This window comes from Cynocephalus volans, chromosome 11 (assembly GCF_027409185.1).
Source record: "Cynocephalus volans isolate mCynVol1 chromosome 11, mCynVol1.pri, whole genome shotgun sequence".
NCBI classification, from domain to species: Eukaryota; Metazoa; Chordata; class Mammalia; order Dermoptera; family Cynocephalidae; genus Cynocephalus; species Cynocephalus volans.
In genome coordinates, this window is record NC_084470.1 from 36,930,434 (window position 1) to 36,951,673 (window position 21,240).

Genomic DNA, 21,240 nt, shown 5'->3' on the forward strand with positions numbered 1-21,240 from the left:
TTGCTGGATCACCGTGTATATAGCCTTTTTTAAGGCTATTGAAGCATATTGACAAATTGTCCTTTTAAAAAACTGCACCCTTAGCAATGGATGAGACTGCCAACTCCTTGGCACCATAGTTAATGCTATACAAAGGCACTTCAAAAAGCTCATGGAAAGATTAGCATTATCTTTCAATTCTATTTTATCCACAGACTTTTTGAAGAACCCTCGTATGTTACCATTTCATTTAATCTTTTTCAACTTAGTTCCAGGATGGGTTCATACTGTTTTTCTTAAGTGAGGTTAAATCTTTTTGTCATTGGGTTTTTGTTTTTGTATTTCTTCTATAGTCTCATTCTTTGTCCATTTTTAAAAAAATGTGAGTATTCACCTTTTTTTCTTTTTGAATTGTAAAAGCTCCTTATATATTCAGTTACTTTCACTAATACTTGGAGGAAAGAAAATTATAGGAAAAACTCAATTGAATAGCATCAGAATGAGTTAATTTCTTGTTAATAGCAATTAGGTATAAATAATTTGGTTGGATCACACTATTGCAAATATGGAAAGAATAAGTATATTTCCCTTTCTTAGGACTGTACTATACTGAACAAAATTTAGTCCTTCTCTGATGACAGGGAATCTTGTGGTGATTATTCAGAATTTCCACTGTGCAAAGAGAATAGGATTCAGAAAGCCCGAGTCCAGCTCCACAGGTTGCTGGTTGGATGACATAAAGTGAAGCAAGTAATTTAACCTCTCAGTGCTTTGATCTCCTCATCATTAAAACAGAAATAACAAAAATAACCTCTACCTCATACGGTTGCTGTGAGAGACAGTATGTATAAGGTTAAGGACACAGATTTCAGAGCCTGACTATCTGGATTTGAATTCCCACTCTACCATTTAATAACTATATGACTTGGGGAAAGATTCTAATCCCTCTGGTCCTTAATTTCCTATCTGTAAAGTGATGATAATAGAATTTACCTATTAAGGGATTGGTTTACCTATTCGAGTGGTTAATGCTGAGGATTATGTGAGTGAAGATATATCTATAGATATGTTAATCTATTTACCTACCTGGCATTTAGAACAGTTCCTGGCAGGTAGAAAGCACTATGGATTAGCACAGTAATCATTATAACTGAATGAAGGAACTAGCATATTATGTGCTCTCTCACAGATGTCAGTGGTGGGGGCTATCACTGCTACAGAGGTCACCACAGTTTTGGTAGCTGAACAAAATTGGGCTGAATCTCTACTAATGCCAGGACGTACTCTGGAAATGAGTTTCTGAATAAGGTTCTGGCATCAACTTGCTTTTTGGTGATTCATCTCTTTTTGCTAAATGTGAAGTGCAGGAAAACCAATCTGTTTTTTGTCAGCTGGATACTAACTGCAAAGCTAACCATGTGAATCAGTTACTTTGCTTCCGCTTTAGGAACTCACCTTCAGCAGACGCACCATAGAAGTGTGGTACTCAAGGTGCTGTAAGACAGGTTTGTGCCAAGTTTCCTCTCACAAAGCAGAGCACTGAATTGATTTTTAAATTCATTGTTTTTATAGTTGGGTTAACTAAATTCTGTGTTCTCTGATTTATGCTCTGTACAAGCTAACAGGGAAATCTTTGGTCTGAACTCTTAATATGAATCATAATTAATACAGAAGATGATTAAAAGAATTTCTCAGCATTTTGATCATTTTATCAGATAAAACTCCCACTTTTGTCTCCATGATTTACACTGTGTAAAAGAAAATATACCCATATGGAATATGCTTGTGAATCAAAAACAAAGCCAGTGCCCAAAATACAAATCAAAAACACTGTCTAGAACAACAGGCCTCAACTAATGAATTAAAATGATTGCTGGTTTCTTTAAAATATTAAGCCCATCGATGCTTGCCAAAAACCTCTTGGCTAGCTGAGGGATTCAAACTGCATTGTTCAGCTAGAGTTTGAAATCCATCCATTCATCATTGACATGTGAGAAACAAGACAAGGTTTTTGACAAAAAGGGGATGAGGCGCCAGATGGTTTCCATCTGTATCTCCATTGATTGTACAATGAAAACCCACCTTCCCTAATCAGAAGGCTGTGCGCGATACATGGAAAATGAATACCCAATGTTTTTAAAGAAGCATAATCGCCCCTTCCCAACCATAGATGTATAAATATTAATGAACACAATCTGGTTCTAAGCAAATTTAGCATGAACTTTTAGCAACCCTCCCTTGACAACTTCCTCTCTTTTTAACTGAATTAAGTTTGTAAGTTCTGTGATTAAAAATAGCAAACCCTACACTGAAGTCGGATCTGTGACTGAGGTAAACCTCTCCTTGCCAGCTAGTAACCAGTTAACATAGCTCATATCATTGTGTGCTTTTTATAACCAAAAAAGGATCTCAATTTGAATGGATGTTCAGCAAGCATGAATAGTGAGATACAGAGTCAATATGCATATGCAGGGAATTGTTTATATCCCATCATTTATGCCATGCCCATTTCCAAAAGAACTTGAGCAAATTTAGAGATCATTACATGGAATACTAAAAGAGAGTTGTTTAACAGCTTAATTTCTGCAAAGCCCTATACTACATCATATACTGACCCCTATTTTAACTTTCCTGCTAACTAACAGAGAGTATTGATTGTTTTAATTACTAATATTCAAAAGAAAATGTTAGATGCCTTTCTGGGATGTTCGAACTTGAATCATTAGCATTACAATATCTCTAACTAAGAAGAGTGGGTTAGAGTTAGGTTAGATTAGAGTTAAAGACTAAGTAAGTCTTCTTCCTTCTTGACTGACTCCCAGAGGTTTTCCTTAAAAATATCAGGAGCTACACTTGGATTTGAAAATTTCCATTAATTCCTTCCTTTGCTTCTTTCCTTTCAGTTCAAACAAGGAAGGTTTGTATATTTGCTCTAGCTTGTGTGTCTTTAGTCTGTTGAAGCAATGCATTTTCCAAGAAGTATATTCCATATTTTCACCACTAATGGTTCCCTGTGGATCAAAGTGGTCAGAATCTTTAAGTGAAAAATGTCATATCAGTCCAAAGATAATATGAAAAATTACATCCGTATACTCAGCTTTCATCCCTCATATTCCTGGAAGGAATTAATCTTTTTTCCCCCTCTCCCTCAATATGTATTGTTCTCATTCTGTTAGTATACAAATTTTTATTGAGTACCTACTATGTGCCTGGTATTGGGCTAGGCACTGAAGATCAACATATCACACAGTTTTGCTCTTCTCAGGCACAGATGCTATTTCAGAGCTGTCCTTCAGATACTGGGTAAAGGATTTTTTTTTTGACATATGAAAGCATCATCATGCACAGAGTTCATAGGTGTCTCCATGTCAAATGATCAAACTCATCTTTTAGCCTTCAATCCCCTTTTGCGGATAAACTCTCAGTAGTAATATTTGCTGAGGTGATAAGAAAAGAAATGTCAGTATGGAAAACAGTATCATACTCATAAAAACCACAGCAATGTTGATGATTGTTTAAGGTTCAGCTTCATCAGGTCTTGACAAGTTTGTTTAACCTCTTCTAGCCCAACCTGGTGGTCAGCGGCATAATCAGATGTCAGAATAACATCAATAAAGCTGGAGCAAAGGATGTGCTAATGCTTGCAAAGAAAATGCCGAGCTTATCAAAATGCATTTTTGGTTATGTTCAGGGCAAAAAGAACAGGAAGGGCTAGACCCACACTTGAACCAGATGGTGCAATGTTAGCATTTGACAAAGAGGAAGCAAGACAATTCCTTGTCCTCATTTCTTCTGTAATTTTCATCAAGAAGAATGATCTTCAAACTGAAAAAAGAAGAGACCTTAAAAGGATTAATTTTAGTAGTAAACTGAAAAAAATGAGAAGGTTGGAAGTGAGCACCTAAATGTGTTCAAGTCTCTAGGCCTAGATCTTCAGAAGTAATGGGGAAAAACAAAAAGCAAGCAACAAATTTTTTTTTTATATATATGAGAAAAGTAGATTTTATCCTGATTATCAAAATAGGGAGCTGGGGCAATTGGGGGAGAAATGTGGATATGGAAAACAGTATCATACCCATAAAAACCACAATTCTAGAAATTATATTTAAATGCATAATTTATGAGTACTATTAAAAGATGAAGTAATCCTGTTGGTGGGTCTGTAAATTGGTGTAGCCATTATGGAAAACAGCATGGAGGTTCCTCAAACAACTACAGATAGAACTGCCATATGATCCTGCAATCCAACTACCGGGTATATACCCAAACGATTGGAAATCATGTCAAAGGGACACCTGCATCCCATGTTTATTGCAGCTCTATAAACAATAGCCAAGTGTTGGAATCAACGTAAATGTCCATCAACCAATGACTGGATAAGGAACCTGTGGTATATTTCCACATGGAATACTACTCAGCCATAAAAAAGAACGAAATACTGCCATTCACAGCAACATGGATGAACTTAGAGAAAATCATGTTAAGTGAAATAATCCAGACACAGAAAGAGAAATACCCCATATCCTCACTCATAAGTGACAGCTAAAAAATAAACAAATAGAAAGAAAGAAAGAGAGAAACAATCACAATAATTCATTGAACTTTCAAAAGGAGAGGACAGAACTGAGGTTACCAGTGGTGGGAAACAGGGAAGGGGAGGAGGAGTAAGGGAGGAATTGGTAAAGGGACATGAAAAATGATTACATTGTATATTGTTGAATATACTAATTATCCTGATTTGAGCATCACATATTGCACACAGTGTTGATATTCAACTCTGTGCCCCACAGATATGTACTATTAACTTGTTACAATGAAAAAAGTTAAAAAAATAAAAGTAAATAAAGAAAAAACATTGAAAGACCAGAAAAAAAAAAAAGAGGTAATCAATAAGGGATAGCACAGGCTTGGGGAGGAGACATAAATATAAAATACGTGATATGTGATACTTGATATATTATATAACATATACTACATGCTAAATTATATTATATATACATATATATCCAGGTAGACCAATGGTATACGCCTGTTTGAGCAAGGGCTTGACAAAGTCTTGGAAGATATCCTTGGGGTAAGATGGTAGAATATGTCCTGAATGACAAAAAATGAATGGATAGGTTAAATAATTGTTAATTAATCAATGTCATTTGAGAAAATGGTATGTAGAAATATGCCATTGAGCTGTCAAAAACTTAATTGACTTGGATGAAGACAGAGAGAATTAACATCATAGTTGAATGGCTGTGGATAGTTGACATAATACAATCATATTTCAAAACTAACCTGAACAACTGGGTAAAAATTAATCAGAGAAAATCTAGGGAAGAAAATAAAAATTGCTGCATTTAAGATAAAAAAATTTAATTAGTAAGTGCATGATGCAGGGTTGGGGGAGACCTAGATGACAGCAGTTTAGAAAAAATGAAATTGAGTCAACACAGAATATGGTGGCAAACATGAAAAAAATTTAATGTCCCATACCATATTTATGTGCAGCTGTCAAGAAAGTGTAATGAGAATGAATATTCACCAAACAAACTCTATGCAGTGATTACCTATGTACTTGTCACCACTTTCAAAAGTCTACGGACAGTGTAGATGAGCTCTAACCACTGATTCTCAAATAAAGTTATAAACCTGAAAAAAAGAGAATATATATTCATTAAAAAATATCATAAAGTGAAATGACAAGCCACAAATTGGGAGAATTTTACAGTATCTAAAACTGACAAGGGATTGGTTGTTTTTCTCCACACACACACACACACACACACACACACACACACACACACACACACACACACACACACACATCTATAACTACTATGAATAGAGAAAGAAATGGGTGAAGACATGAACAGAATGAGGGTACTTCAAGAAGTTTGTCGAAAAACATAATCGAAGATAACATGAATCTTCCCATGAACTTTTTTGACATACCCTTGTATTTCACAAAAAAAGAGATCAATGGTAAAGATAGGAAAAGATATTCAACTTCATTAAAAATTAAGGCAATGATTTTTCAGACCTCAATAAGATACACCTTAGATGGACAAATGTAAGAGCCTGACATTGCCAAATGTTAGCAAGGATGTGGAGCAACAAGAACTCTAATGCACTGCTAAAGTGAGTGTCAAGTGGTTTAACCACTTTGAAAAATAATTTAGAATTACCTAGTAAATAATTCACTTACCCTCTGACCCAGCAATTCTATACGTAGAGAAACTCTTACTTAATGTGTACCAAAAGACATGTGCAATTCATAGCAGCATTGGCTGTAATAGCAAACCACTGGAAATAAACTCCACCAATAGAAAATAACCCCAAAGTCCACAACACAAGAACTAAGCTGTATATTTACACAACTGGATACCTTACAAGAATGGTAAAAGGACAAATTTTAGCTTTATAGACTGGATGAATAAATCTTAGAAATAAAAATATGAAGGAAAGAAGCAAGTTGCAGGAAAGTGTATATGGCACTCTACCATCTTCATAAAGTCCACAGACAAACCAAATTTTAGAATAAAAAATTATTTAGGAAGCTATACACACACATGTAATAAAACTAAAAAAAAAAAAAACCCAAATGATGAGTACAGAATTTATAATTGTTATCTTAGTGGAGAGAGGCAGGAGGTGGGATCAGGGAAGAACACTGCATATTCAATATCAGCATTACTGCAAATGTCCTACTTCCTAAAGTGGGTGTTGGCTTCAGGGCAGATTTATTTCATTGTTAAGCTTAATACCCTACATATATGTTATAACATGTACATTTATTTATAAATAAGATAAGGAAAGAAAAGAAAAAGAGAAAGAGACACCAAGGAAGGCAGGCTTTTGTAACCCCATCAAGGCTGACCATGTAGGCACTGACAGGAAAACCAAGGTGTAAAGAAATGTTTTGCTTCTTTCTCTATACTTCAAGTGGGTTATCAGTCAAGCTACAATTGAGTTCTTTCTGGAAATGGGCCGGTCTGTCCAATTTTCCATGAATTCCATGTCAATAGGGTAAGGTTATAGAGGTACAACTTCCAATTAAGGGAGGGGAAACTCTCACTGTATTCAGCACTGTTTAAACTATATCTGCAATGTCATGTTCAATTCTTGGAACCATATTTTATGAGAAATATTTGAAAAACTAGAGAGCTTCCAGAGAAAATTAATGTAGACACTGGGGAGTTGAAAATCCATTTCATACTAATGGCTAGGTGAACTTGAATTTGAGATATTCAAGTGAGAGAAGAGCTCATTAGAAATGTGATAGCTGATTTTAAAAATTAAAAAGAAATGCTGTGAAGTTAAAAAACTTTTTAACTTTATTCTGCATGTAGAGTGGCCACCCACTGCCAAAGGATAGAAATATATTGAGGTTGACTTAAGCTTCAAAAATTAAAATATCAGCTCCCAGCAGTTGACTAACTCTGGATGGTGGCCTCTCATAGTCCAAGAATTTCACAGAGTTGTGAAAGAATGTTAGCCTTTAAAAAAATGTTGAGAACCTGCGTTTTCCTTATAATGGATCATATTTTATAGCTCAAACCATAGGTTTAGCATATTTTTGGTCTAAAAAATGAAATAATAATGTATAATATTTATCTTCAGTTATATTGTTTATTTTGGAGAATGAATTACTCCACTCCTCAATAACTACTGAACTCTATGGAAGTTACTTAATCTCTCTATACCTCAATTTCTTCAGCTGTATAATGGGGATCATAGCAGTACCTGTATGTGTTAGGCTGAACAATGACCCTTTAAATATGTCCATCTACTAGTCCCTGGAACCTGTGAATATGTTAGTTTACACGGCAAAGGGGACTTTGCAGATGTGATTAAATTAAGGATTTCATGATGAGGAGATTATCCTGGATTACCTTGTGGGCCCAGCATAGTTACCAAGTTCCTTATAAGCAGGATGCAGGAGGAGTCAGAGGTGCAGACTTCTATTATGTTGATGATGGAAGCAGAGGTGGGAGCAAGGCACTTTTTAAATTGGAGGAAGAAGCCCTAAGCCAAGGAAACAGGCAGCAACCAGAAGCTGAAAAAGGCAAGGAAATGGATTTTCCTCTTAGAGCTTCTAGAAGGAAGTAGGTCTGAAGACCCTTTTGACTTTAGTTCTATGAAATTCATTTCTGACTACTGACCTCCAGAACTGTAAGGTAACACATTAGTGTGGCGTTGCGCCACTGAGCTTGTGGTGATTTATTACAGTGGCAATAGGTAATTAATACACCATCTTATAGTTCTTTGTGAGGATCAAATGAGATTAAATCAGTAAAAAGTTCCTGGCTTCTATTACTGTTGTTATCCACCTAATTTACCCAACATGAAGGCTCAACTTCACAAATCAACCAACCATATTAATGTGCCCTCATAAGCCATATTTATACCTCTGTGTACATTAATGAGGTGGGGAAAGGACTCTGGACAGGAGTCAGAAGTTCACAGCCGTTAATGGTGGGGGTCCTGACAGCTGTTTGATGTCTCCATTACTTAGCTATAATTAGAAGCTGGATCGTTGCAGCTCTAAAAACTCAATGGTTATATGTTTACTTAAGTAATCCAATAAACACTTTGTGAGTCCACCCTCTGTTTCTCCCTTCTGGTTTAACCTGTAGCTGTTGTCTGATTTTTCTAGTGCCAACAGCTCTAGGTTATCTTTACTTTGGGCACTGATTAACCAGGCAGTCCTAATTCCATGATAAAAACAAAAAAGGAAAATGACAGTAGGACTAGCAGTTCTTAGCTTAAATTTTTGCTTATAAAAAAGGTATTCAATGCTTTACAAATTATTTTCTCAGCAAAAAGTCCTAGCTTTAAGAGTCCATATGGATTCCCCCAGCTTCCTCTGTCTTTATTTCAAGGCAGTGGCTTTCAAGAACAGAGTTGGCTGGCCACCCTTACCAAGTGCTCTGCCCAGGCCCTTATCCTCCTAAGTGGCAGGACATTTGACACACTCTCCTTGTTGCTGAAGGTGTAGATAACAGTACATGGGGATCAAACATGACCAAAATAGAACAGACACCACAGTGCTGTTGAACACAAGCTCCCTTTCATATCTCTGCTTTCCACAACTCACCATGGCAAGTCTCTGAAAAAGATTTGCCATTCATAAATTATTCTGTAAATGCAACATTCCTATTTATTTTAATTCAGCAGGGATTGGATATCATGATAGAGACTTGGATGACATTCAGTTGACATGCAGAGAAACAGTTACTTCAACATGAAGAAATCTGGGAAACTTCACAAGGTGGTCTGGAAAGAAGAATGGATCTTTGCCAGCTGGAGAAGACAGGAAGGACATTTTGGGGAGAAACAATGATATGTGCAAAGGCAGAGAGGCATCCTGTAAAATAGGAAGAAGTTGGCGTGTTTGGCATGGAGTGGGGAGAGGACAGACAATAGCTGGAAATGAGGCTAAGGTCAGCAGCTACAGGTCTGTGCTTGCCATACTGGGCTTCTGAATTTTACTATGTAGAGTTCAGCAATCAAAGAGACAACTGTCATCAGAAATGTGGCATGTTCAGATTTCTTTTTTTAGAAAATAACAAAAGCTGGGAGAGGTCTGTGGGATGTGGCAATAGTTTAGGTCTGGGAGAGGGACTGTGGGAGTGGGGATGGAGGTAAGGTGCCAAACTGGAGCAGTCTTCACTGAAAACCACCCGGATGTTGTGGAGACAAAGTCTACAGTGACATGGAGGTTCCCTCTTGGCTGGTTAGGTGCATGGCAGCATCACTGGCCACGCCATGGAAAATGAGGGCTGAGGAAGAGGGAACAAAGTTTGGGACCACAGACACTAGACTGAGAAGAGCGGGGGTAGATGGAAGGTGAAGAGAAACTTGGAGTCCTACAGAACAGAGCCACATTAGGCAAAGTGAGGCAAAGAAGGAGACAGGAAATGTCTGGGCAGTGGGACACAGGAGGAGATAAAAAAAAAAAAAGAATGATGTTGGGGAAACCAAATGAGGACAGATGGACACAGAGGGTACAGGTCAGCTGTGCCAAGTGTGGAAATGTGATCCAGTAGGTCAAGGACAGAAACAGGTACCCCAGAGCCACACCCCAATCCTCGGAGCCCTGAATGTCCTACATGGAGATGAACATTTCTTCTCTTCCCATCTTTATAAGATGACTCTCACACCACAGATCTTTTAGGTCACATGCGTGTGTCTGCTCCACACAGCCAAGGGGAGTGGAGGCTTTCCCACATTCCCACGGAGCCAGAAGGCAGAGCCTGGCTCAAGCCACGCCACTCAAAAACGTAAAACCAAATCAGTCTCCAAAGTATTAAAAAAGCAAGAGAGGAGACAATGAGTAATGTGGACTCAGGAATGAAACCCAAGCACGTAGCAATATGCATGCACACAGATGCAGTGCCAGCCACCCCCTCCTCGGCCCTTCCAAACTGCTTAGAAAGAATAGACCATCAGGCCACAGTGTAATTCATTCCCTTCCCAGAAGTGGAAATTAATTGCAGCTTAAGTGACTAGAGAAAGCAAAGAACTACATAATGCCTGGACACACAATAATCATTAAATGCCATAAGAGCAGTGGTGGGAGAAAGCAGGGATTGGAAGAGAATAAAAAATGACATTTATGTACTGAGGAGGGATTCGATACACTCCAGGGTGAGTCAGAAAATAGCAGAATTCCTATTTTAGGAAAAAGAGAGGAAAGAAATAATATTGGAATAACAATATCAATATATAGGAAGGTACTTTGAAGAGTTCATGGAAAGATTCATATTTTTTCATGAACTTTTGGAGGTACCCTTGTATCTGGAAGTTAGTGCTGGGACTGTGCTGTTCTCTCAATAAGAAATAAGCAAGGGAGACAAAGGAGATTCTGCTTTCCCAAGGAAAAAAAATATGACAGAACAGAAGAAAGAATAATGGCAAGAGACTGAGTAACAGAGAGGAAAGCCCGGCGCTGGGAGGGGATGTAAGAACCGCCAGCACCACTGTGCTCTTTGCAGCCTTCAGGAGAGGACGGCACCGTTAATAAATGCACAGCACTAAACAAGACAGGCTTTGAGCCACGACTAGACTAAGAAAAATGGAGTCAGAACTCAAAGTTCAGATTTTGAAATATATACACACACACAACATACATTCTATTTCTCATATTTTAAAAAGTATATCTGCTTGAGTATATTGGAAGATTAATGAGAGCAATTAAGTGTTATTTTTTTTTTCTTTTTCTTTAGCTTCACTCCGGGCCTGACCATCAAAAATAATGATGATTCAAGTTGTCAGAAATCATTCTATGAGTCAGATACTTGCGCCCTTGAGCGTGGCTCCTAAGGTTGCATTTCTACGCTTACAGCATCCATTATTCCCAGGTTGGGTGGCCCGGAAGATCACATACATCTAATCACCTGGGTCCAGCTTCTTTGAACTGCTCTGAGCACTTCTCTTTTCCCAGGAAGGATTCTCCTCTTTGCTGTGAAGTTTAATAATAATATGAAGCTCTTCACATTGTGATCAACGAATCAGCTAATCAATGATAAAAATAAGTAGATGTAGAAACATTTCTAGTTCTCAGGTCTGGCTGGTGGAAAAAAAATCCACTGAGAGAATGGATGCCCTTAAGTCTCATAGCAGAGGGTTGATTAAAAAGAGAACATTCAGTCCCTGCATCAATCAAATGTGTATGGGCTAGGCCCTTTTCTTCACTAAGCATAAAAAGGAGTAACAGGTCTTTGTTATTTCTGTTTATTCAAGGATTCTGCTGTCTACATGCCTCAAACCAAAAAGGAGATACAGGGAATAAAATGAACACACATTGGCCCAAAGAACAAATTCACCTAGCAGGAAATGGGTTTGCCTTCCTCTGAATCTTACAGAACTCTGTAACTCCCTCATGACACATATCATCCTCCCCTTTAAATAGTTTTTACTAGTGTTCATATCTCAGCTCTCCTATTTTGCAAACTCTTCACAAGCAGGATGGCATCTTAATACCTTAGCTGAATAATATCTCATCTTTCTCAAGGGCTTTATACTGTCCTAAAATGCCTTCAGGTGTACTAATCTCATTTGGTCTTTATGAACCCATCAATCAGGTAGGGCAGGCACATTATGCTCAATTTATTGATGAAGTAATTGTGATTGAGAAAGTGAAATGATTGGAAGTTTCCATGGCTTCCCAGCTTAATTCCAGAGTAAGGAATGAAGCATATTAATCCAGGCTCCCATACCAGGACTCTTTCCCCCACACCAAACTTTTCCTCTTCCCACATGCCACCTTTTACAGCTGGTAATCAGCCAGGTGCCCATTAGGAGAAGGATGTCTGGAGAGAAGAACAAAGGAGCAGACACCCAGGGCAGCTGAAAAGAGAAAAGGAAATGGCCACCAACTGATCTTCATGTTTCCTAATCAGACAAGCCCCTGAAACACTGCTGCTACACATCTGACATCTCTAATCTTTTCGCCTCTGTAAGGAGTCAGGCAGCCTTGCGGGGGTTAGAGGAAACAAAAAGATGTGTGTGTTTGTGTGTGTGTGTGTGTGCACATACATGCATTCCTTGTGAGATTGGGGCTGGCTGGTTAGCTCTATTGGTTAGAGCACAGTGTTATGACACCAGGTTCAAGGGTTTGAATCCCTGTACCAGCCAGCTACCAAAACCAAACCAAAACAAAACTGGTATCGTGAGATGTATGGGATCATTGATGTTGGAGTGGGAGGACCCTCAGGGGGCATCCGTTCCAGTGTTGCTAGAAAGGTCCTCAGACAGAAAAAAAAAAAAGACCTTTTCTTCACTCAGTCCCAGAATACAAGCATGGGGGAATGGTATCTTGGCCCAGTCACTGGCACTGGGTAAAAAGGTAGATGAGAAGCTCCTGTCAGGTAGAGGGATAGGAGGTTATAAATCCCCAAAAGTCAAAGACAGTGTCTCAGAAGCAATGCCTGAGATGACAATTCCAACGTAAGTCAGTCTCTTAGGGGACTGAAGGAAGCATGACAGGGCAGGAGAAAAGGCAGAAAAAGATGGGGTGTCAGAAATCTAGTCTGATCCACAGAGAGCTCTGCAGTATAAATTACTCAAAGGTCATGGGGCACAGAGGCGAGAGGGTTGAGTAACACCCAGTCACTGGCCAAGGGCTGTCTCCAGGGAGGGAGCTGGAACTTCACAGCTATCTCTGGAGAAGGTAGTTGTCATCGTCAAGGCCACCTCTCCAGAGGAGGGTGCAGATGTGAGGAGCTGGCAACCAACACTCATAGCAGTGGAGGAAAGGTGCGCTAGCACAGGGACAGGGGTCTGGGCAGGGCACCAACAGCACCAGCTACAAGCAGCTTCTCACACCGAGAGGAGCTGCATTCCACAGAGGTGGTCTACTTTGGAGCTGGAGGGCCTGTCATGGGAGCTATGGGCAACCTGGGGAGCCAGTTCTCTGCCTGACACTTTACAAAACCATCTCCAGAAGTTACTGTATTCTTTACCTTTGATGAAACTTTATAGCCTCTACATTTGTTGGTGTCTTTCAGTCAATCACTATCTCCTTGCAGCAACACATGCAAAACATTTCTTCACTACTCTGTTACCCTCCACCCAAATTTCTATTTGTACATCTCAAGGACAGTGGGCTCAGTAACTCCCAAAGGCAACCCATTCTACTTTGCTATTAACTACATGTTAGTAACTTCTTTAATAAAGCAAAAATTTATTTCCTTGTAATTCCCACTCACCAATGTCATGAAAAAAAGGTCTAATCCTTAGATACTTTCTCTTCTACAGGCGAAATAGTCACAACTCAGATGATTCCACAATATAGGACATGATTTCAAATCTGCCTACCCATCTGTCCCTACCCAATGGAGAATTTCCAGTTTGTCCATGACCCCATTTAAGGAGGTGCTCAGAACTACCAAACCCTCCAGGAGTGGTGTGACCTACATGGATCAAAGGAGCACTACTCTTCTTGTCCCGGACACAGCAGTTCAATGAATGCAATCTAAAATTAACTTCATGATTCAAATAAACTCGACTATAAGACCCATTACACCACTGATTTATACTGTCTTATAAACAACAAATTTATGTAGTTTTGCATGTACTGCCTGTCTTACCCCATCTTTAGTTTCTAAATTGATTTTTTAAAAATATAGGCTTTCATACCTATTCAATTAATAGTTAATTTTGGTCCATCATTCCAACCTGAAAGTATCTTTTCGGGTATTAATTCTGTTACTTAAAGTATGTACTGTGCTTCCAGGTTTCATGTCAATCACAACTTGATACATACAGTATCTACAGCCTCATCAAAATTATTGATAAAAAATAATATCTTGAAAGGGCTGAGGTGGATCCTCAGAGCCTGCCATTACAGACCACCCTCCCAGTAGCCGCTGCAGTGCCCACGCAGTTTAATTCATGCTTTTTCTAAGACCCAGTCTAAATTTTGTTATTCCTTCAGATAGTACTCTGATACAGTGAGTTTTGAAGAATGTAAAATAATTAATTTATAAAAATTTGCAGTTACATTCATTTATTAGAATATAAAAAGTGAATATGAAGCTGGTAGTAGTTTTATAAATAAAAGTAATCCAAGGAGACAAAGGCCAAATATAGAATATGATTTCAGAATTTAAAAAAATCATTTTCTTCCATGTGACAGAGGATGACAAGTCTGAGGGGGGCAAAGGGATAAAAACTGAGCCCTGGATGGGGTCACATGCATGTAAAAACAGGTGATCAGGAATAAGAGAACAAGGAGACTAAATGACTGTATTAGTTATCTGTTGCTGCATAACAAATTCCCATAAACTTAGCAGCTTAAAACAACAAAATTTATGATCTCGCAGTTTCCATGGGTCAGGAGTCCAGGCTCAGGTTAGCTCAGCCCTTCACCCAGAATCTCACCAGGCTGAAATCAAGGTGCGAGCTGGGGCTGCAAGCTCATCTGGGGTTTGGGGTCCCCTTCCAAGCCCACTGGTTGCTGGCAGAATTCAGTTCTTTGCCATTGTAGGACTGAGGTCCCCATTTTCAGTGCTGGCTGTCCTCAGCCCCTAAAGGTCACCTGCCATTCCCTGCCACGTGACCCTCTCTACAATAAGGCAATTTGCTCTTCAAGGCAGCAGTGGAAACTCTTCATTCTGGTAAGATGGAGTCTTATGTAGGCAAGAGAGGGACTCTGCCCTCATATTCACAGGTCCCATCCACAACAAAGAGAAATTATAGAGGGTGCATACACCAGGGGGTGGAATCTTTGGGGTGATTCTAGAATTCCACCTGCCACAATGACATAACATGGCTGAAGCACAGTAGAGGGGCTCGGAGAAGCCCTTTGCACCCTGCTAAGGAGTTTGAACTTTATCCTGAAAGCACTGGAGGCACATTTTGGGATGACTCCCCCTTCTTGGAGGTACAGGAAAATGTTATAAGTAATAGTGATTAAGAAAGTATTCTAGGAAGCATGGCACTTGGAGAGAGTGTTGTTGAATGAACTGAGGAAATAAATGTAAAGCACGGTATAATCCACATACACACTTGATTCACTGTTTATAACTTATCATCTTACTTGCCTAGGTAACAACTGTGAGAAAGTAAAACTACGCTTCACCCCATCGCCATTGTGATTAAGTGTGCCCTTCACGTAATGGCAACAGCGAAAAACAATATTTTGCATCACTAGAGAACTCTCCCCAAACAGAAACATCAGATCTAACACTAGTCCTCGAAATTAAAAAAAAAAAAAAAAAAAAAGAAAGACTTGAGCTTCTTTCCTGTACATTGCTTGCTCCCTCAAGAAAACACCTAAAAACAAAGAAAGAAAATATCTTTATCTGTGACTTTGGAACACAAAGGTCTACAGATCTGTGAGGACCCAAACAGATAGGATAAGCAGGTGAGGAACTGCTGTTCTTTTACCACGAGGATTTTGAACAGATTAACTGTGACCTTGTGGTCTATTTCTTTTCTTTACATACCTGTGCTATCCTTATTCAGGGAGTCTGGTTCTTCTAAGGGCTCAACAGCCCTCCAAACATTACGTATAAAAACATCCCAATGTTCAATTTGTCGCTGAGTTTTCCATTCACAACTGTGTCTACACACTACAACCTCAAGAACAACCAGTGTTTGTTCTTAAATATCATAATGATAACATCTACAAGCTACTTCTTATATGCCAGGCACTGTTCTCAGGCTTTGTATCCTCACAGTCAGATGAGGAACCTGTGGCAAAGAAAGTTTATGTAACTTGTTGGAGGTTACACAGGTTGTTAGTGGTAGAGCTGGGATGTGAATTCAGGCTGACTAGCCCGCCATGGTTCACAGGGTCAGAAAGAAAATAGGCAGCAACCATGCTCTTAAGGCTGACCTTTGAGGCACTCAATAAAGGATTGTTGACTAGCAATGGCTGCTTTTGAGGTAGCAAAATCAGAAGTATATAAAAATTAAGGTCTTAATTACTTGAGATTATGTTATGGACATGAGGAGCACGAGAACAGTAGGATAAATAAATCCAAAAGGTAGTTCTTAAAATAAGTCAAATAAACTTCAAAACTATGCAATAAACCAACAAAAAGAGAGAAAAACACAGGTAAAAAATTTTAGAAGTTTTAAGAGAATACAATGTTCAATTCCACGCTTATTATTTTAAAATATTAACAAAAAGACATTATTTAGGTAGAATATGAATTATCAAAATTGACATAAGCAGAAATAGAAGTGCTGGCAGATCAACTGATTAGAGAAGATAATCCAACAGCAATAAAGAGAAACAACAACAAAAATATCTTTAAAAGATATAAAAGCATAATCTGGTTCAAAACGTAATTCTGTCATAGAGAATTTCAGAGGAAACTTCTTTCAAATTGGCAAGGAAAATATCAATCCCATAGGTCCAGAGCACAGAAAAAGATAAAAACTTTCTGATCATTATATGAAGTTAATATCATTTTGATATCAAAACATACAAGACAGCAGAAAAATTCAACTAAAGACCAAATCACGATGAAAATTGATGCAATCATTTGAAACAAATATTAAATATAGCAATGAGTTAAGAAAACATTTAATCATGACCAAGTAGGATTTACTCCAAAGGTAAAAAGATAATTAAATATTAGGAAATCTGTGATTATGGTACATCATTTTAATAGCCCAAAGGCAAAACTTACACAATTTAAAAGAAAATATAATAATCTGCATCATCAGGTGTTAACTGCATTATATACAATTTTCACTGGATACTTACAATATCCTCCCAAGATATTTATATGATAATCCTCATGTTACAGAGTAAGAAACTGAAGTTGGATGAGGATAAATAACTTGCTCAACTTTACACAATTCTAAAAGAAGGAGTAATTTAGTCTCAGGCCTGTCTGGCCCTAAATCTCATACTCTGGCTTCCATGTTTTCCTCACAGATGATAATTTACCAAATAATCAAAAAGGTATTTTATAACGTCTCAAAATCTATTTTTGATTTAAAAATTCTCAGCCTATCCGGAATGCAATAAACTGTCTTTAACATGATTAGAAAAAGTTATCATGAAATAAATACCTGTTAAAATCAGAAACGAGATAAGAATAGAATACCAATAAGTATTTTTAACGTTGCTGTAGAAATTCTGGTTAATGCTAGAAGACATAATCCCCAAAGACGAGGTATGTTCTTTGGAAAGGCGATAGAATCATTATTTCGTTACAATATAATTGTTTGATAATAAAATTCAGGAGAACTAAGTGAAAAAATCATTAGCATTAATAAATAAATATAATCAAACAACAAAATGTAAAAATCAACTTTCATTTAACAGTTACCACCAATTAGAAAACAAGAGAAAAAAATCTCAAATACAATTAAATAAAAGTATCTAGTACCTAGTAATAATCTTAAAAACTATGCAGAATGTCTACAAATAAATATTTTTTGTCACATCACATAAGACTGAAAAAACAGAGATATTATAAAATAATTGAAAATTGTGAAAATGTAAACTCTTCCAAAATAATTCACTGTTTGTCCATAATTCCATACAAAATACATTAAAATTTTTTTAAATTTGAAAACTAACTCAAACATTCACCTTGAAGGATGCTCAGTTGATAATACGTTTAAAATACAAGATAATGAAGGGGTTAGGGGTTGCCATATCAGAAACAGAAATATGCTATTCAAAATATAACGGGCCATGCAAACTACAACATGGTTCTGCTACATAGAAGATAGTTAAAGAAATAAAATAGAGAGACCAGATATAGAAATATATATACCAATTGAATTAAAGATAGATTTAATCACAAATCAGTGAAGAGGGATTAATCAATAAATGTTATAGGATTAGCTATTTGAATAGTTAAAAAGTTACATCCCTATCTTATGCTACATATTAAAATAAATTATATGTGGATTACATATTAAATTTGAAAATAAAATTATAAAGGACTATGAAAAATATAGGTGGTTATTCATTAGATATTGGGCCAAGCAAAGAATATCTTTATATAAAAATAGTGGAATGTGTCAGAAAGTAATATTAGATTTGATTGCAGAAACGAACATGAAAAATATTCATATATCAGACAGCATAATACTCAAAATGAAAAGGCAAATGCCAAACTAGAAAAATCATTTTCAGGGATATGTCACAAAGACAGTTCACAAGTAAAATATTAACAACTCAATGGATAACTGGGCAAAGAACAAAGAACATAGATAAGCCAGGCACAGAAAGTGAAACACCACATGTCCTCATTCAAAAGTGGGAGCTAAAAAAATAAACAAATAAATTAAAAAAGGAAGAAAGAAAGATACAACAATCACAATAATATGTTGAACTTTCAAAAGGAGAAAACAGAACTGAGGTTACCAGAGGTGGGAAAGGGGGAGGGGGAGGGGGGTAAGGAAGGAATTGGTGAAGGGCCAAGAAACACGATCACACTGCATAATGTTGAATATACTAATTATCCTGATCTGAGCATCACATAGTGCACACAGGTATTGATATTCAACTCTGTACCCCACAGATATGTACAATCAACGATGGTTGAATTAAAAAAAAAACGAACATAGATCAACAAGTTACAAAAGAACTATAAATATCCAATAAGCATTCAAAAAACTTTTAAAAATCATTAGTGATTAACACTGCTGAGTGTGAGGAGAAACAGACACTCCTGTACCCTTCCAGTAGGAGTGTAAATTAATATCTTTGGCCATGTCTAAGAAGAAGCATACAAATGTTCATTTATGTCCTTTGATTACATCTCCTAGGAACTGCCCAGCAGAAGCAACTAAGAAGGTGGCAAAAGATGTAATGCAAGGCTCTTCAAGGCTGCATCATTCGTTCTAGGAGGAAGCATAAGTATCCACTACAGACGTACACCTAAAGCGCGATGTTATCCAGTCACCGAATAACCATGTTTTGAAAAATACTTAATGCATTGAGAAAATGCTCCCAGTTAAGGGAACATAAGATATAAAACTTTGCCTAGACCATGGTCCCGGTTCTGTAATATAACAATATATGTAGAAGAAAAATATTGAAGAAAATGTGCCAAAATGTTACAGTGGCTATGTCTGAGCATTAGAATAGGCCGTTTTTATTTTCTACAATGAACATCACAATAAAATTTATTAAAGAATAAGAACAAAACGGTTATTGACAAGAAAAACAAGAAGATGGACATTGAATTTTACCTTCTAGGAAATAAGGAAGCCTTTGCCTTTTGTGTCTCTCTAATGTTACAGCACTATCTTAGAGGGAAGTGTGTGGAGTGGGTGTCACATAAGCCACCAAAACCTTGAAAAAGAACCGTCCTAGAAGCCACCTCTCCATCAGATCTGGCTGTTTCCTTCTCTTCTCCTTCCACTCTGGCCTCTTCTTGCTCAACTCTGCCAGTCTCCACTTTCCTCCCACTCAAAGTCTGGCCACAAGAAAACAATCCCAACACAGGAAGCAGCCTGAAGGGAGGTCAGAATGCTGAGTGATTTTCAAGGAATGATGTGTTTCTGCAAAAATGCATTCTGCTTCTGCTAAATTATCGTTCCAAAACACCACCCACATTGGAAAGATCTTTCTCAAAAAAAAAAAAATCTGTGCTCTTGAAAATTCCTACAATGCCTACTGTGACGGTGACATCAGAAGCCCATTTCTCCTTCACCAGTATGACTCAGGGAACTCTTCTAAAACCATCTCATTTGATCATTCAAAAATATTCAGCAAGTGTTTATTGGGTGCCCGCTATGGTTCTGGGAAGTACAATGTGGGTGTGGGCGGCTGAATAACAGTCCCCAGAGATGTCCACATCCTTATCCTGGAACCTGTGAATAAGTTACTTTCCATGGAAAAAAGTACTTACAGGTGTGGTTAAGGTAAGGATCATGAGATGGGGAGCTTATCCTGCACTATTTGGGTGAGACAGGGGTCCTTATCAGGGAAAGAGGCAGGAAAGTCAAGAGATGGAGATGTGAAGACCCATGTAGAGGTTAGAGTGATGTGGGACCATGAGCCAAGGAACACAGGCAGCCTCTAAAAGCTGGAAAAGGCAGGAAATAGATTCTCCCCTACAGCCTCCAGAAGGAACACTTCCTGATCGACCTATTTTGAACTTCCACAACTTCTAGATAATAAATGTGTGATGTTTTAAGCCACTATGTTGGTAGTAATCTGCTATAGCAAATGAATATAGTAGGAGTCAATGAAATTGATAGTTACCCTCCATGTAGCCTTACTGGACTTTCATCACCATTAAGGAATTTCTGTTTTTTTGCCAAAATTTTCCAAACCATATTACAATCAATGCAAGTCCTACAAGATATTCCACAAGTTTAAGGGGTTCTCTAATTAGACATTACACAGTATCACCTTCTTGGAAATTCACAGTGTGCTTTAGCATATGAAAAACTAAGCAGTCTACAGTTAAGAAGTTTGTTTCATTTCTTTTTAATTCAGAATTTTCCTAATGTATTTGACCACAGAAGGTTTTAAACATCTATTTACATCAATATCAACAGCAAGAAACAGTGATGGTTTTGCATACCTGCTACGTGCTAGGCAATAGGCTGAGTCCTGAGGACAGGAATGAATCCATTCTTTAAACTACTTCTTGAAGTTTAGACAAGTTTAAACAAACTGATAAACACTACCAGTGTCTATGACACTTGAAACATACCATGTGTTTAGTTATCCTCTTAGGTGTTTCACTTTATCTTACACAATAATAAGTTATGTTCCTAGAGGGTAAGTATATTTCTTTACATGTTAAACCTGCAAGCCCATCTTCCACAGCATCT

The 21,240-nt window shown here is 37.7% G+C and overlaps 1 protein-coding gene across 8 annotated transcripts in view; it reads right to left on the reverse strand.

Annotated features, from left to right (window-relative positions):
* The window catches only part of THRB (thyroid hormone receptor beta), a 388,788-nt gene that overhangs the window by 322,415 nt on the left and 45,133 nt on the right, over window positions 1-21,240 (reverse strand). Inside the window, exon 1 of one of the 8 annotated variants that reach the window (XM_063113672.1) lies at window positions 7,863-7,986. The exons of the other annotated variants lie outside the window; for them this stretch is intronic. The gene's annotated coding sequence lies outside the window, so the exon portion shown is untranslated. Of the gene's footprint in view, window positions 1-7,862; window positions 7,987-21,240 lie in introns of those variants that run through there. 8 annotated transcript variants of the gene reach the window in all.